This window comes from Rhinopithecus bieti, unplaced genomic scaffold (genome assembly GCF_001698545.2).
Source record: "Rhinopithecus bieti isolate Rb0 unplaced genomic scaffold, ASM169854v2 scaffold_13262, whole genome shotgun sequence".
Taxonomy (NCBI): Eukaryota; Metazoa; Chordata; class Mammalia; order Primates; family Cercopithecidae; genus Rhinopithecus; species Rhinopithecus bieti.
Window position 1 is genome coordinate 3621443 of NW_016808004.1, and position 16235 is coordinate 3637677.

The window sequence follows — 16235 nt, forward strand, 5'->3', positions numbered from 1 at the left end:
GCTGCTGCTCCCCTCCCCGCCGGTGAGTGAGCGCCCCGCCCCGGACGCTGGCGCCGGTCGCGGCCCCCTCACGGCCCTCCGCGGTGGGTGGGGACAATCGTGAGGGAGCGTGGCCCGGCGGCGCAGCGGACGCGGGCCTGGCCTCCCGCTCGCGGCCTGTCGGGGCTCGGACCCGCCGTCGCCCCCGTTCGAGGTTGAAGCCCCGGGCCTAGGACTCGACCTCCAGCATCCCACGGGGGTTCTTTCCTTTCCCGGCTCATTCCGCTGTCATTTTGACCTGGGGTTCCCTCTCCAACCCCTCGCCTCGTCCCCTTCCCAGCATCCCAGGGCCGAGGTGAGGGAGGGGCGTGTGAGAAGTCGGGCCGAGGCCCGAGGGACTGTTAGGAGCCGGTTCCCGTCGGGGTCTGGGGTTTTAGGAGCCCTCGATCGCCATGGCGTCCCAGAAGTTAGCCACCAGGACTTAGCCATTTCCACCTGAAACCAGTTTTGCACCTTTTGTTTTGATTTTGAACCGTCGTTCGAGGGGAGGAGGGAGCCCGGCGTACTGGAGAGAATAGATGGTGGGAGGTGGGATGTGAGAAGTAGCTAGCTGGCTGAGCTTGGCCTCAGGATGCCCCCTGTTAATCCCTGTAGGATAGGGGAAGGAGTGCAGCGAGTTGCACCTTCCCTAAAGGGCCAGAGATCGGTTTATAGCTTGCGAATCTCTGCTTTTTCAGCCTCGGTAAAGGGGTATCATTCGTGGTTGGTTTGGTTCGTCCCTTAACAACATTCTTGGTGAGGAATCCCCAGGTGAATCTGCCGCTGAGTGAAGCAGCTCACTTGAGCTGTTGGCTACCCCCGGCCCCCGCAACGCCCGTTGGCTTTTGTGACACGTTACATGTTAGTGTTGGGTAGAGCCTAGCCATCAGAGGTACCTGTACTATAAGCATCTCTATAAAAGGTCTGAATTCCTAAATTAGCTTATTCTGTTCTTTAAAAAAAATCAATCCAGGGCTTAAATATCAGATAGCTGCTTTAAAATAAAACAAAACTTTGATTTGTTCCAGGAGGTAGATACAGTTTTTTCTCCGTATATTAGAAGATCGAAACTCAGATTGTGAGTAGGTGGTAGTTTTACTAGTGTCATGTGACAAAACGATGTTTATAGATGGCATTTTAACTTAACAATAACCTTGTCCTCTACCAACAGAGTTGGCTTGTATTTTTTTTGCAATCACACACCCACTCTCTGGCTAGTGTAGAAAGATTAAAAAGCTGCTTCTGGTCTGTGGGTGGCAACCTTTTAATTTCTAAAGAGTTTTGAACTGCTTATAGGGTGCTGATCAACAGCATAGGAAAATTTTAGACTTTAAAAATTCATTAGCATGTGATGGAGATCTGTTATAATATGAGCATTGATTAAGATTTGATATGGTGTAGGTGCTGTGTACTGTGTATAAGAATGAGATTTCTCAGAGCATTTGCATCTTAAGATAAACAGAAGCACAGACTGCTGACAGTGTTGTGACACCTTGCAGTAGGACTTTTTTATGAGCACAAAAGACCTGTAGTCTACAATTTGATGAAGAACCCCAGTGCCCTAGACTAGTTGGTGACCAACCACCATTACTTTGGTCCTTCTTGATGGTAGAATATTTCCCCTTTTCTGCAAGACTACTTATGCCTCTCATAAATGTACAGAACATATAATGGCTCAGGGCTTACTTAGGTTTAAGCTCCTCAGAGTGGCAATTATGGACCATTCATTAATTTATTCATCAAATACTTATTGAGCCCTTACTTTGTTTCAGGATGCTTTCTAAGTACTGAGCTACATTGTTGGGACAAAACAGAAAAGGCCTTTTCCCTAATTAAGCTTTATTCTGTATGTATGGGAATGAGGAATATACAACAACCAAGCAGATAGGATCATTTCAGATAATGATATAAATCAGTGATTAGTAAACTTTTTTTGCTGAAGGACTAGAAAGTACAGTACATATCAGGGTTTTTGGGCCATATGATCTCTTTTGCAACTACTCAATTCTGTTTTAGTACAAAAGCAGCCACAGAAAGTACATGAACAAACATGTTTATGTTCCAGTTAAACTTGGGACACTGAAATTTGAATTTCATAAAGTTTTCACATGTCACAGAATATTATGAGTGTTAAAAAATATTTTCCCCTAGCCATTTAAAAATGTAAAACCATTCTTGGCCATAGAAAACGGGGCAAGGTGGATTTGGCCTATAGATTATAGTCTGGCCTTTTATAGAAAAAGTTTGCTGACCCCTAATATGAATTATGAAGAAAATAAAACAAGCTGATGTGACAAGTGAATGACTGAAAGGTGGGTGGAGGGTTACTTAGTGAGAGGAGGCCTCACTAAGGAGAAGGTATTTGAGTTGTGACCTGAAAAATGGGAGTGCTTTCCTGGTAAATGAAACTGTGAGTGCAAAGGTCTGCAGGTGCAGATGAGCTGCTCTTGTTTTCCAGCGTTGAACTTCCCCACATAGCATGTCATTCTTACCTTTATGTCTTTGTTAGAATGTTCTTCTTCATGTAATAAGATGGTACCTTTCTCTCTCCTCTTCCTGATCCTGCCTTACAGTACCCATGGAGTAAGACTGCAGTGGAGTTTCACCTCATCCCAGGGTTAGGTTCTTGAGTTAGTGCATGAGGCAAAAATCCCATAAGATGAACACTCTTCTTGAAAATTCCATGAATTGCTCAAAAGTATGGTATGAATGTTTTGTATATATAGTTGTATAAAATTCTTACTAATATTAAAGGCTGAGAGCCACAGAGCTTGACTGGGGGAAAGAGCAAGAGGAAATAAATTATTATATAGATCTCTGGGCCTTCAGACTATTTGGCTTTTTAAAACTGCTGTGGAGTCCGTATCAGAGAGTGGGGGATGGTGTAGAATTTTGATATGTTCCTGTTTCCATGCAGGGTTTAATTCTGTTTTTATGTTAAGTCTTTATTACATTAATCCATGCTCATAGATATGTTGTGAATATTAAACAAGATAATGTATTTGAAAGAGCTCGGCACTTAAGATAGTCAGTAAACATTTGAATCTGATTTTTACTTCTTTGGGCTCACATACATACTGTCCTTTGAAAAGTTGTAGAGAACTTAGCCACCTGTTTCCTGTCTTTCCATATTGGCATTTCCTGTTGTGGCTCCACTGAACAGCTGTCCCTCTCTTTGCCCTTGAGCATTGGTCACATTCTGCCAGAGGTTGGCTTCTAAGTTAAATGGGTATATGATGTAACTCTGTTCGTTCTGCCACATGACTCTTAAAGTGTTTGAGCACTGCTGTTATGTCTCCCATTTAAGTCTTCACTTTGCAGAGCTAAATGTTTTATTTTCTTTTTTTAAAGATATTATAGAGAGAGACGGGGTCTCATATGTTGCCTAGGCTGGTCTCAAACTCCTGGCCTCAAGTGATCCTCCTTGAGTTGGGCTCCAAAAGTGCTGGGTTTATAAGCATGAGCCACCATGCCCCAGCCATTGTAATTTCTGTTAGCTTTTTCTTATTTTTCCACACTTCTGGTTGTTCTTGAAAGTGAGCTAGTTTATCTTTTTTATCTTTTTTTTTTTAACTTTGCTACTTTGAAGTACATTTTAAGGTACAAACTCAAGTTTTATCTCCTTGACCAAGTCTTTCCTGATAATTCTAGACCTTCTTTATATTCTTAATATACTTTTATGTTTACTCTTCAATTTAATTTTTTCTTATTTTTGTATTTTATACTAGTTTCATGAGCATTTGACTTCACACTGCGACAACAAGCTTCTTGAAGGCAAAGACCCTGTTTTAAGTATCTTTTGTGTCCTAGATGCACTGAATAAAATTCCAGGGATGCAGTTTATCATAAATTTGTTATAATTTTTAAAAATAGACTTTAAAGTTTAGATTTACAGAAACATTGCGAAGATAGTGCAGAGTGCCTGCCTATCCTACACTGTTTCCCATGTTATTAACATCTTACATTCCTGTGATCATTTGTCAGTATTAATAAACCAATATTGATACATTATCACAGAGACCATACTTGATCAGATTTCCACAGGTTTTTCCTTAATGTTGTTTCACTATCCCAGGATCCCGGGATCCCATCCACGATACCACATTACATTTAGTAATTATATCTCCTTAGCTCCTCTTGTTTGTGACAATTTCTCAGACTTTCCCTGTATTTAATGACCTTGGCAGTTTTGAAGATTACTGGTCAGGTTTTGTTTGTTTTTTTGAGACAGGATTTCCCTCTGTCACCAAGACTGGAGTGCGGTGGCACGATGTCAGCTCACTGCAGCCTCAACATTCTGGGGTCAAGTGATCCTCTGACCTCAACGTCCAGAGTAGCTGGGCCCACAGATGGGTGCCATCATGCTCTGCTAATTTTTGTACTTTTTGCAGAGATGGGGTTTTACCCATGGTGCCCAAGCTGGTCTCGAACTCCTAGAACCAAGCAATCCGCCCTCCTCAGCTTTCCAAAGTGCAGGGATTACCACTGTGCCCAGCCACGGTCAGGTATTTTTGTAGAATGTTCTTTGGGATTTATCTGTTGTTTTTCTTGTGGTTAGGCCAATAATGTAATATGCTTTTGAAAGGAAGACCACAGGGGTAAAGTGTCATTCTCATCACATATTAGGGATGTATACTCCCAGTATGACTTACCAGTGTTGATGTTAACCTTGCTCATCTGGCTTGAGGCAGTGTTTTCTGTGAAGTTATTCTTTCTTCTTCTCTTTCCTACTACACTCTGGAAAATTGTCACTATGTTTAGCCCACACTTAGTGGTGATGAGTTATGTTCTACCTCCTTAAGGGTGGCGTATCTACTTAAATTTCATTGCTAAATGGTTTCAGCTTTGGCCATTGGGAGCTCTTTAAGTTGGCTCCTGTATCCTTTCTCTTTGACATACCTCCATCATTGTATGTGTACTTTCTTACTTTCTGGCAACATAAGATGCTCTAAGGTTCATCTTGTATGTTTTCTGCTCCAGTCCTGTAAACAGTCATTTCTCAAGGAGCCCTGGTACCTTTTATTGAAGAATGGTGTTACAAACCGAGATCTGGGTAATAGGTGTGCTTGTTGGTACTGAAGTGTTGTTGCTTCTAGGCCCTCTCAGTTGACAGAGGAAGGAAATATATGTGTACATATTAACCTGTGTATATACACATCTCTCTCTCTATATTTATATATGTAACTGTATCTTTATTAAGCCAAACATGACTTCATGATGTGTCCAACTCTAATTCATTACCACATGTGTCATTCTAACCTTTCCTTGCTTATATGTAACCTCCTGCTTCACCAGTGAAAAACCTGCCTCCCACCATCTGCCAGAATTGATTATTCAATTCCAGCATACATGTATAGTGGTTTCAGAACTGTTGATCTGTATACCTGTGGGAAACTAGTTTATCAACTAGAAACTCATGGATAGTTCTTTTTGCCTTTAGTTTTATACATAGCAGTCATTTCTAATATTTTTTAGGTTAGCAGCTTTCCCTACTCACTTCCTGAAGTCGTCTCATATATTTGTAATAGATTTAGATTTTGTCACAGTCTGCATTTTTTGCTGAGATACCTTTATCTCCTAATTATTTAATAATTTGCACACATTGAAGTTTATTCTTTGTGATATAAATTTCTCTGGGTTTTGACAGACTTCTAGTATTTTATGTTTAACATTACAGTATCCTGCAGATTAGTTCCACAGCTCTAGAAAGTTTCTGTCTCACCAATTTACTTCCCTCACACCAGCCTCTGGCAACCTCACTGATCTTTTAACTGTCTCTATAGTTTTGCCTTTCTTAGAATGTCAATATGTTATATTTTAAAAAGTGTTTTTGAGTGGTCTTTTTTTTAATGCTCACAGTATTTTGTTAAGTAGTGGGAGATACAGGTACAAGATAACTAACATTTAGAATTTTTTTTTTTTGAGAGATGGAGTCTCGCTCTGTCGCCAGGCTAGAGTGCAGTGGCGCAATCTTGGCTCACTGCAACCTCCACCTCTCAGGTTCAAGTGATTCTTCTGCCTCAACCTCCCGAGTAGCTGGGACTACAGGCGCGTGCCACCATGCCCAGCTAATTTTTGTATTTTTAATAGAGATGGGATTCCTCCATGTTGGCCAGGGTGGTCTTGATCTCTTGACCTCATGATCCGCTCTCCTCAGCCTCCCAAAGTGCTGGGATTACAGGCATGAGCCACCGCGCCCAGCCCAGTATCTTTTTTTTTGAGGTAAAATTCCTATAACATACAATTTATACAAATTATGATTTGAAATATGTAGTTAACCATTTTAAATGTACAGTTCAGTGGCTTTTACTTCATTCACAGTGTAACATGTGCAACCACCACTGCTGTCAAACTCTAGAACGTTTTCACCCCAAAAAGAAACCCCATACCTATTAAGCAGTCCGTCTCTTTGTTCCCTGGCAAGCACAATCTGATTTTTGTCCTATGGATTTGCCTATTCTAAACATTTCACATAAATGGAATCATATTATACCTGGCCTTTTGTGTTTTTATTTTATTTTATTTTATTTTATTTGAGATGGAGTCTCACTCTATCTCCCAGGCTGGAGTGCAGTGGCGTGATCTCGGCTCACTGCAACCTGTGCCTCCCGGGTTCCCAGGATTCTCCCACCTCAGCCTCCCAAGTAGCTGGGATTACGAGTGCACACACCACACCTGGCTAATTTTTAAAATTTTTTTTTTAGTAGAAACAGTTTCACCATGTTGGCCAGGCTGATCTTGAACTCCTGACCTCAAGTGATCCGTCCGCCTTAGCCTCCCAAAGTGCTGGGATTACAGGCGTGAGCCATTGCACCCGGCCTGCCCTTTTGTTTTTAGCTTCTTTCACTTAACAGTGTTTTTATTCATCCATGTTGTAGCGAGTATCAGTACTTCATTCCTTTCTTATGGCGTAGTAATATTCCATTGTGTGAATATACCACATTTTGTGTACCTGTTCATCAGTAGGCTGTTTTGAATAATGCCACTTTTTTGCTATTATGAATAGTGCTGCCTTGGATATTCTTGTATAAGCTTTTGTTTGAACATATATTTTCAATTGTCTTGAGTATGTAACCACTGTATTTCTTTTGTTAAGTTTATTATCATATAAAGCAGAAAGTTACCCAGTGGCTTGACTTTGGATAAAGAGCTGAAAGAATGCTACTTTCTCCTGGAATATGGTATTCCTTAGTGAATACTGAAATCACATAATTTTCTTATTGTCTTTATAGAATAAAGAATTTTGGTCCAGACAGGGTAACATTAGGTAGCCTTCCTCTAGAATTCTGTCAGAAGAACATCCTGAGTTATGTGAACCATTCAGTTACCTGTCTGAGAGCAGCAAGTGGTCTCTCACTGTGCAGTTGGGTTATGAGGTCTGCTAGTGGTCTCAGGCAGTCTCCGAGTGTATGAATTGCGTTTAACATTTTGTATTCAGGCCAGGCACAGTGGCTCACGCCTGTAATCAATCTGGGAGGCTGAGGTGGGTGGATCACGAGGTCAAGAGATCGAGACCATCCTGGCCAACATGGTGAAACCATGTTTGTACTAAAAATACAAAAATTCGCTGGGCGTGGTGGTGGGCACCTGTAATCCCAGCTACTTGGGAGGCAAAGCTTTGTTTTGCAGCGATTGCTTTGACACCTTTGCTTTGACAAATTCACTTTCTTCAGGAAGACTTGGCAAAAGTTTTCTTCTTTTGCTAGTTTGGGGCAACCTGACCAATTCATTGAATCCTATTGTTTTTCAGATTTCTTGAAAAAAAGGAACATTCTTTGCTGTAGCTTATTTATTTATTTATTTAGAACCAGAGTGTGACTTTGTTGCCCAGCCTGGAGTGCAGTGTTGCAATGAAAGCTCACTGCAGTCTGGACCTCCTGGGTTCAAGCGATCCTCCTGCCTTAGCTCCCCGAGTAGCTGGGACTACAGGTGTGTCCCACCATATCTGGCTAATTTTTGCATTTTTTGTAGAGATGGGTTTTGCCCTGTTGCCCAGGCTGGTTTTGAAACCTGTGCTCAAGCAATCTGCCTGCCTCAGCCTCCCAAAGTGCTAGGATTACAGGTATGAGCCACTATGCCTGGCCTGCTGTAGCTTATTTGTAAATGACTTTTGGGTTCCATTGAGACAGTGAAAAAAATAGATAAATTATATATTGACCACCATATTTTTTTTTTATCCCAAAGAATTTCTCTGTAGGCAAGCCCTTCAAAGTGTTTGAAAACCACTGTTTGTGTAGTAGAATACTAAGCTGGAAACAAGGAGATTTTAGTTTTAATTTTATTTCTTCAAAAGACTGTTATCAGATAAATGGATTGTACTTTAGAGCTTCATTTTATAAAGAAGAAATAATAATTGACTGATTTATAGGAAAGTGTGATGGGAACTGAGTTCTAATAATCAGGGTACTTTGAAGTTTGTGGAAGACAAGCATGTTGGAAGATACGTATAAATTCTTTTTTTATTTTATTTTGTAGAAATAGGGTCGCACTATGTTGCCCAGGCTGGTCTCCTATTCCTGGGCTCAAGCGATCCTCCCATCTCACCCTCCCAAAGTACTGGGATTACAGGTGTAAGCCACCACGCCCAGCCTGAAAATTCTTGATACTGTTTTTTTCTTTAATAATGTAAATGATTCTGCTCATACTATTATAAAAGTGTTTGTCCAGTATGCATCTGTAGTTTGTTTATTCATATATTTTACCTTTTTTTGGTGCTCTTTGTTCTTTTGTATAGGTCTAGGTTTCTGTGTGGTATGATTTTCCTTCTGATTGAAGGACTTCTGATGTTTCTTGTAGTGTACATTTGCTAATAATGAATCCTTTTAGTATTTGGTTATCTGAAGACTTTGTTTTTAGTTTTGGAAACTATTTTCACAGGATATGTAATTACTGTTGATGTTTTCTTTATGATGCTGTTTCACCATCTTCTGGCCTGCATTGTTTCCAGTGAGAAATCTGCTTTCATTGGGTTTATTTTTTCTGTATGTAATGTGTGGTTGTTTCCTTCTGGCTGCTTTTATTTTTCTTTCAAAAAATATATTTTTTCTTTCTCTAATTTAATTTTTTTATTTCTAAAATAAAATAAAATAGAAGTGAGGTTTCACCATGTTGTTTCACCATGTTGGCCAGGCTCATCTTGAACTCCTGGCCTCAAGTGATTGATCCCTCTTGGCTTCCCAAAGTGTTGGGATTACAAGTGTGAGCCACCGCTCCCAGCCCCAAAAATATATTTTTTAATGTGGTAAAATACATATAATTAAAAGTTTACCATTTTAACCATTTTTTGTTTCTTTGTTTTTGAGACAGGGTCTCGCTGTGTCACCCAGGCTGGAGTGCAGTGGTGTGAACATGGATTACTGCAGCCTTGACCTCCTAGGTTCAAGTGATCCTTCCACCTCAGCCTCCTAAATAGCTGGGACAACAGATGCAATTTCCTGGCAAATTTTTACAATTTTTTTGTAGAAATGGGGCCTCACCATGTTGCCCAGACTGATCTCAAACTCCTGGGCTCAAACAGTCCTCCCATGTTGGTCTCTCAAAGTGCTATGATTACAGGCATGAGCCAACACACCTGGCACATTTTAACCTTACTGATTGATTGATTGATTGATTGTCTCACTTTGTCACCCAGGGTGGAGTGCAGTGGTGCGATCTCAGCTCACTGCAGCGTCCACCTCCCAGGTTCAAGCGATTCTCCTTCCTCAGCCTCCTAAGTAGCTGGGATTACAGGCGTGTGCCACCATGCCTGGCTAATTTTTTTTTTTTTTTTTGTAATTTTAGTAGAGACAGGGTTTCACCATGTTGGCCAGGCTGGTCTCAAACTCCTGACCTCAGGTGATCCACCCACCTTGGCCTCCCAAAGTGCTGGGATTACAGGCATAAGCCACAGCGCCTGGCTGATGTTAACCATTTTTAAGTGTGTTGTTCAGTAATGTTAAATACATTCATAATGTAGTACAACCATCACTATCATCCATCTCCATTACTCATTTCATCTTGCAAACGGAAACTCTTTTAAACACTAATTCCCCAGACCCCCTCCCCCAACCTCTGGAAGCCACTATTCTGCTGTCTTTGAATTTGACTACCCTAGGTAACTCATATAAGTGGAATCATACAGTACTTGTCTTTTTGTGACTGTCTCCTGTCACTTAATGTCCTGAAGGTTCATCCATGTTGTAGTATTTTCAGAATGTTCTTTTTTAAGATTGCATAGTATTCCATTGTGTATGATGTACCACATTTTGCTTATCCATATATGACACTTGGGTTGCTTCTACTTTTTGGCTATCATGAATAATGCTACTGTGAACATGGCTGTACAGATATCTCTTACAGACCCCACTTTAAATCTTTTTTGCTATAAACCCAGAAACGAAATTGCTGGATCATATGGTAATTCTATTTTTCATTTTTTTAGGTACTTCCATACTGTTTTCCCCAGTGGCTGTACCATTGTACATTCCTATCAACAGTGCACAAGGGTCCCACTTTCTCCATATCCTTGCCAGCACTTGTCATTTTCTGTTTGTTTGTTTTAATCATAGCTATCCTAATGGGTGTGAGTGGTATCTGATTGTAGTTTTGATTTGCATTTCCCTAATGATTTATGATATTGAGCATCTTTTTATGTGTTTATCAGCCATTCATGTATCTCCTTTAGAGAAATGTCCTTTGCCCAGTTTTATCAGGTTGTTTTTTGTTTTGAGTTTTAAGAGTTCTCTGTATATTCTGGATGATAGATGATCTGTAAATATTTTCTCTCATTCCATATTCCTCTGGCTCCTTTTAAGATTTTTATTATGTCTGGTTTCAAGGAATTTGATTTTGTTGTTCCCTGGTGGAATAAAACTTTCTTTGAGTTTTTTGCTCTTGTTAAGCTTTTTGAGTTTGTGGGTTTATACTTTTCATCAGATTTGGAACATTTTTGGCTATTATTTCTCCAAATATTCACACATCCCTCCTTGGATTCCAATCACATATATATTACTAGGTTTCTTGAAGTTGTCCCATACCTTACTGATGCTCTGCTCTTTTTCTTTGGTCTTATATTTTGGGTTTCATTTTGGATAGTTTTTATTGATGTGTCTTTACATTCACTCATCTTTCCTTCTGTGTCTTGACTGCTGCTAGTTCCATCCAATGTATTTCATTTTATATATTCTATAATTTGTGGTTTGATAGAAATGCAGTGATGTAGCAGGTATCAATACTGCCTTAATTTGTTGCCAAATATAACAGATTTCTTGTTTTTTATGTTAGCTAAAAAGGGTATACAAACCACCCTATATGTCATATTAACATTTATATCACTTTGTTTTCATGTTAACTTTTAGTTTCTCTGCCAAAACCTACTTTTTTTTATATGATTATTCTACATTTTCTGCTGAGAGTGGACATCTGCATTAGTAGTTCTACAATATTTGTTTTATGAGTTGCCAGAATGGTTGCTCTGTTTGGCAGACTGCAGACAAATCTTTATCTATGATTGGTTGTGTGATATGACCGTCATTTTGCTACAAAAAACTTGAAATAGATTTTAATATTTTCTTTACTATTATCAGAGAGAAAACTGGATTACCTGCCGAAGTGTACTTTTGCTTATTGCTGTCATTGATAACTCAGTGGCAGCTGGGCGTGGTCACTGGTGTTACCTCCATGTGATCACTTACTTTTTCTTCACTAATGTTAATTTAAAAATTTTTAGGCTGAGCGCGGTGGCTCATGCCTGTAATCCCAGCCCTTTGGGAGGCCGAGGCAGGGGGATCATGAGGTCAGGAGATCAAGACCAGCCTGGCCAACATGGTGAATGAAACCCAGTCTCTATTAAAAATACAAAAATTAGGCTGGCATGGTGGTAAGCGCCTGTTATCCCAGCTACATGGGAGGGTGAGATCGGAGAATCACTTGAACCTGGGAGGTGGAGTTTGCAGTGAGCCAAGATTGCGCCATTGCACTCCAGCCTGGGCAACAAGAGCAAAACTCTGTCTCAAAAAAAAAAAAAAAAAAAATTGCAGCCTGAGAACTGATATACTTCAGACCAGAAGTATTTCCGATTTTGGAATATTTGTGTTATACTTATCAGTTGAGCATCCCTAGTTGGAAAGTCTGAACTCTGAAATGCTCCAATGAGTGTTTCTTTTGAGCATCATGTTGGAACTCAAAAGTTTTCAGATTTTGGTGCATTTTGGGTTTTGGCCTTTCAAAGTTGGGATGCTCAGCCTGTCATTGTTTGTCAGACAGTCATTTGCATTCAGTAGTTCTTTCTCCTTTTCTTGCTCTTCTGTCCCAGCAGGTATTAATCTCTGGAGAAGACACATCCACAGTTAGCACTTTCTTCAGATGCTGACGCTCGGTGAGCAGTTGCCCTTGGTCACAAGATTTAGAAGACACAGTGTCCATCCTCCCAGATTGGATCTCTTTTCATATGGATCTTCTGTTTCTATGTCTTTTTTAAAATAACTTTTGGAAAACCTTTTGGATTACAACTGTTCATCCTCACCTATGCAAAGAAAGGGAAGCTGTTGCTGGGATTTTGAGGAGGTATGTCTTTTTTTCTTCTACTGCAAAATCACATAACCCGGGCACTCAGAACAGTATAAAATAATTATACATTTCTTTCTAGAACTCAGTTCTCATTCGTTTACTCGTTCCATCTTCCTTTCTCCCATTTTCTCTTTTTTCCTGGCAACTGTAGCTCAACAAGAATTTTCTTAATGTATATAATGAAACAGCTCATTTCCTGCATTCTTCCTGAATGTTATTAAGACATGGGATTAGAATTACAAGTAATGGGGAGCAGCTTGAATTTTTTTAATTAAATTTTTTATTTTATAATAGAGACAGCGTCTTGCTGTATTGCCCAGGCTGGTCTGAAACTCTGGGCTCAAGTGATTCCCCACCCTAGCTTCCCAAAGTGCTGGGATTATAGGTGTGAGCCACTGTGCCCAGCTGTAGCTTACATTCTTATTTCTCAAATTGAAATTGTGACTTGGGTGAACTGAATTTGTTCTCATTCTGCATAGACACTGGATGGTTTAGGAAAGCTTAGTACCCTTAGCATAACATTTTGGCTATATGATTTCATAGTCTGGTTCAGTTTCATTTGCAAGAGGAGGTGTGAAATTGTAGAGTTTGGAACTAAAATTGAGACTTCAGTCCCAGGTTTGACATTATTACCTCCATGCTTTGAGAGTTAAAGTATGTTTATTTTCTCACCTTTAAAACGGGCTTATCATTACTTGCTTTAAACAGCTCATGGTATTGAGAATCAGATGAGAAAATTTGAGTGAAAGATTTTATCAATGTCAAGGATTGTTATTGCATTGTAGACAGTTACAGGTATATCTGTTGTTTTCACTCAAAGACTCAATTTTCTTTCTGAAAAAAAATTTTTTTTTTTGAGCCAACATCTTGCTCTTTTGCTCAGACTGAAGTACAAGGTTGCAGTCGTAGCTCACAGCAATCTCACATTCCTGGGTACAAACAGTCCCCACATCAGTGTCTCAAGTAGCTGGGACTGCAGGCGTATGCCACTGTGATCAGCTAATGTTTTATTTTTTGTAGAGATGGGGTCTCACTATGTTTCCCATGCTGGTCTCAAACTCTTGGGCTCAAGTGATCCTTCCACCTCGGCCTCCCAAAATGCAGGGATTACAGGCGTGAACCACCATGCCTGGCCTGAAATAAATAAATAATGCATAAATGCCATTTTAAGTTTGTGATGACAAATTCTAAAGAGAAAAGTAAAAGGAAAGCAGGAATAGAGTGTATTGAGGGGAAGGGGTTGAGTGTTCACAGATGGCTTCACACAGAAGATGACATTTGAGTAAGGGCTTAAAAGAGGTGAAGGAGTGAGCCATGCATATGTATGAGAAGAGCATTCTAAGCATAGTGAATCACAGCGTACATGTCCTGAGACAGAAGCTTGCCTGAGGAATGGTGAGGGTGGGTCCTTATTTTGTGGTGCTTTATGGAAGTGCTTTTCAAACTTCAATGTGCACATGAATTACCTTGGGGTTCCTATTAAAATTTAGACTCTTAATTTTGTAGGTCTGGGGTAGGGCCTATTTCTAATAAGCTCCCAGGTGCGGCTGCTGCTGGTGGTCTTTGTAGGCCTTTAGTGTTTACACTGAGCAAAATAGGAAGTCTCTGGAGTGTTTGGCCAGGGTGACATGATCTGATTTATATTTTGACATTTTCATTTCTCTGGCTGCTGAGTAGATAGTGGTAGATCGGGCAAGGACAAAAGCAGAAATACTAGTTTGGAGCCTATTACTGTAATCAAGGTGAGAGAAAATGTGGTTTGTGCTAGAGGGTAGCAGTGACTGTGGTTACACATAATCTAATTCTGGATATATTTTCAAGTAGAGTTAGCAGGTTTTGCTGATAGATGGGATATGTGCTATGAAAGAAAGGAAAGAGTTAAGATTTTGTATTGAGTTTCTGGAAGGATGCAGTTGTCATTTATTGAGATGGAGAAGACTGAAAGAGGAACAAGTTTACAGAAGTAACAGAAACTCAGTTTTAGACATAAATTAAAGATGCCTATTAAGACTTAGAGATGTTAGCTGGGCGCAGTGGCTCACACCTGTAATCCCAGTGCTTTGGGAGGCGGGCAGATCACCTGAGATCAGGAGTTCAAGACCAGCCTGGCCAATGTGGTGAAACCCCATCTCTACTAAAAAAAAAAGAGTACAAAAATTACCCGGGCATGGTGGCAGGCGCCTGTGATCCCAGCTACTTGGGAGGCTGAGGCAGGAGAATCACTTGAACCTGGGAGGTGGAGGTTGCAGTGAGCCGAGATTGTGCCATGGTACTCCAGCCTGGGCTAAAAGAGTGAAACTCTATCTCAAAAGAAAAAAAAGACTGAGCGTGGTGGCCCACCCCTATAATCCCAGCACTTTGGGAGGCCAAGGCGGGCGGATCATGAGATCAGGAGATCAAGACCACCCTGGCTAACACAGTGAAATCCCATTTCTGTTAAAAATACAAAAAATTAGCTGGGCGTGGTGGCACACGCCTGTAGTATTCCCAGCCACTCAGGAGGCTGAGGCAGGAGAATCGCTTGAACCTGGGAGACGGAGGTTGCAATGAGCCGAGATTGTGCCACTGCGCTTCAGCCTGGGTCACAGAGTGAGACTGTCTCAAAAAAAAAAAAAAAAAAAGACTTAGAGATGTTGAGTAAACAGTTGGGTTTATGAATCTGGAATTCAAGAGAGAAGGATCTGCTGGACATATACCTCTGGGTATTGTTAAAATAGATTATATTTAAATCCAGAAAGCTGGATGAGATCTCCAATTAAGTGAGTAGAGATGGAAGTAAGAAGCATTTGAAGAACTTAATTTCCAGAGTTTAGAGGTCGGGAAGATGAGAAGGAAACATCAAAGAAGACTTAGTAGCAGTAGCCTGAGAGGTAAAATGAAAACTAGGTTAGAGGGTATCCTGGATTCTAATGAGGAAAGTGTTTCAAGGAATAGGGAGTGATCAACTGTGTCAAATACTATAATTGAGATGAGGGCTGAGAATTAACTATTTAACAATGTGTCAGTTATTGGTAACCTTGATAAAGAGTAGTTTTAATGGAGCAGTTGGAGGTTAAAGTCTGATTGGAGATGTTGTCTTTCCAAAGCAAAACATTTCCTAAACCCTGGTGAGACTGGGTACTCTGATAAAAATCTGTAACTCTGGGTAGATGTTCTTGGCAGGAGAAGATTTAAGATATTTCTGTCTTGATTAATTATTCATTTGAAGTAATATTGGAAAATTTACTTTGAGGAGATCTTCAGGGTTTATTTATTTTTTTTGAGATGGAGTCTTGCTCTGTTGCCCAGGCTGGAGTGCAGTAGCATGATCTCGGCTCACTGCAAGCTCCGCCTCCCAGGTTCATGCCTTTCTCCTGCCTCAGCCTCCGAGTAGCTGGGACTACAGGCACCTGCCACCATGCTTGACTAATTTTTTTTTGTATTTTTGTAGAGACGGGGTTTCACCATGTTAGCCAGGATGGTCTCGATCTCCTGACCTCATGATCTGCCCACTTCGGCCTCCCAAAGTGCTGGGATTACAGATGGGAGCCACAGCACCCGGCCCTTTAGGGTTTTTTTTTTTGAAAAAGAATTTTTTTTTTTTTTTTTTTTGAGACGGGGGTTTTCTTTTTTCCCGGGGGGGGGGGGGGGGGGGGGGGGGGGGGGGGGGGGGGGGGGGGGGGGACCCCCCG

General features: G+C 40.7%; 1 protein-coding gene across 1 annotated transcript in view; it reads left to right on the forward strand.

The window, feature by feature from the left end:
• Positions 1-102: 102 nt before the first annotated feature.
• Positions 103-16235, forward strand: part of TMCC1 (transmembrane and coiled-coil domain family 1) — a 257166-nt gene continuing 241033 nt past the window's right edge. Inside the window, exons 1-2 of the mRNA XM_017885038.1 lie at positions 103-334; positions 12314-12561. The gene's annotated coding sequence lies outside the window, so the exon portion shown is untranslated. The remainder of the gene's footprint in view (positions 335-12313; positions 12562-16235) is intronic.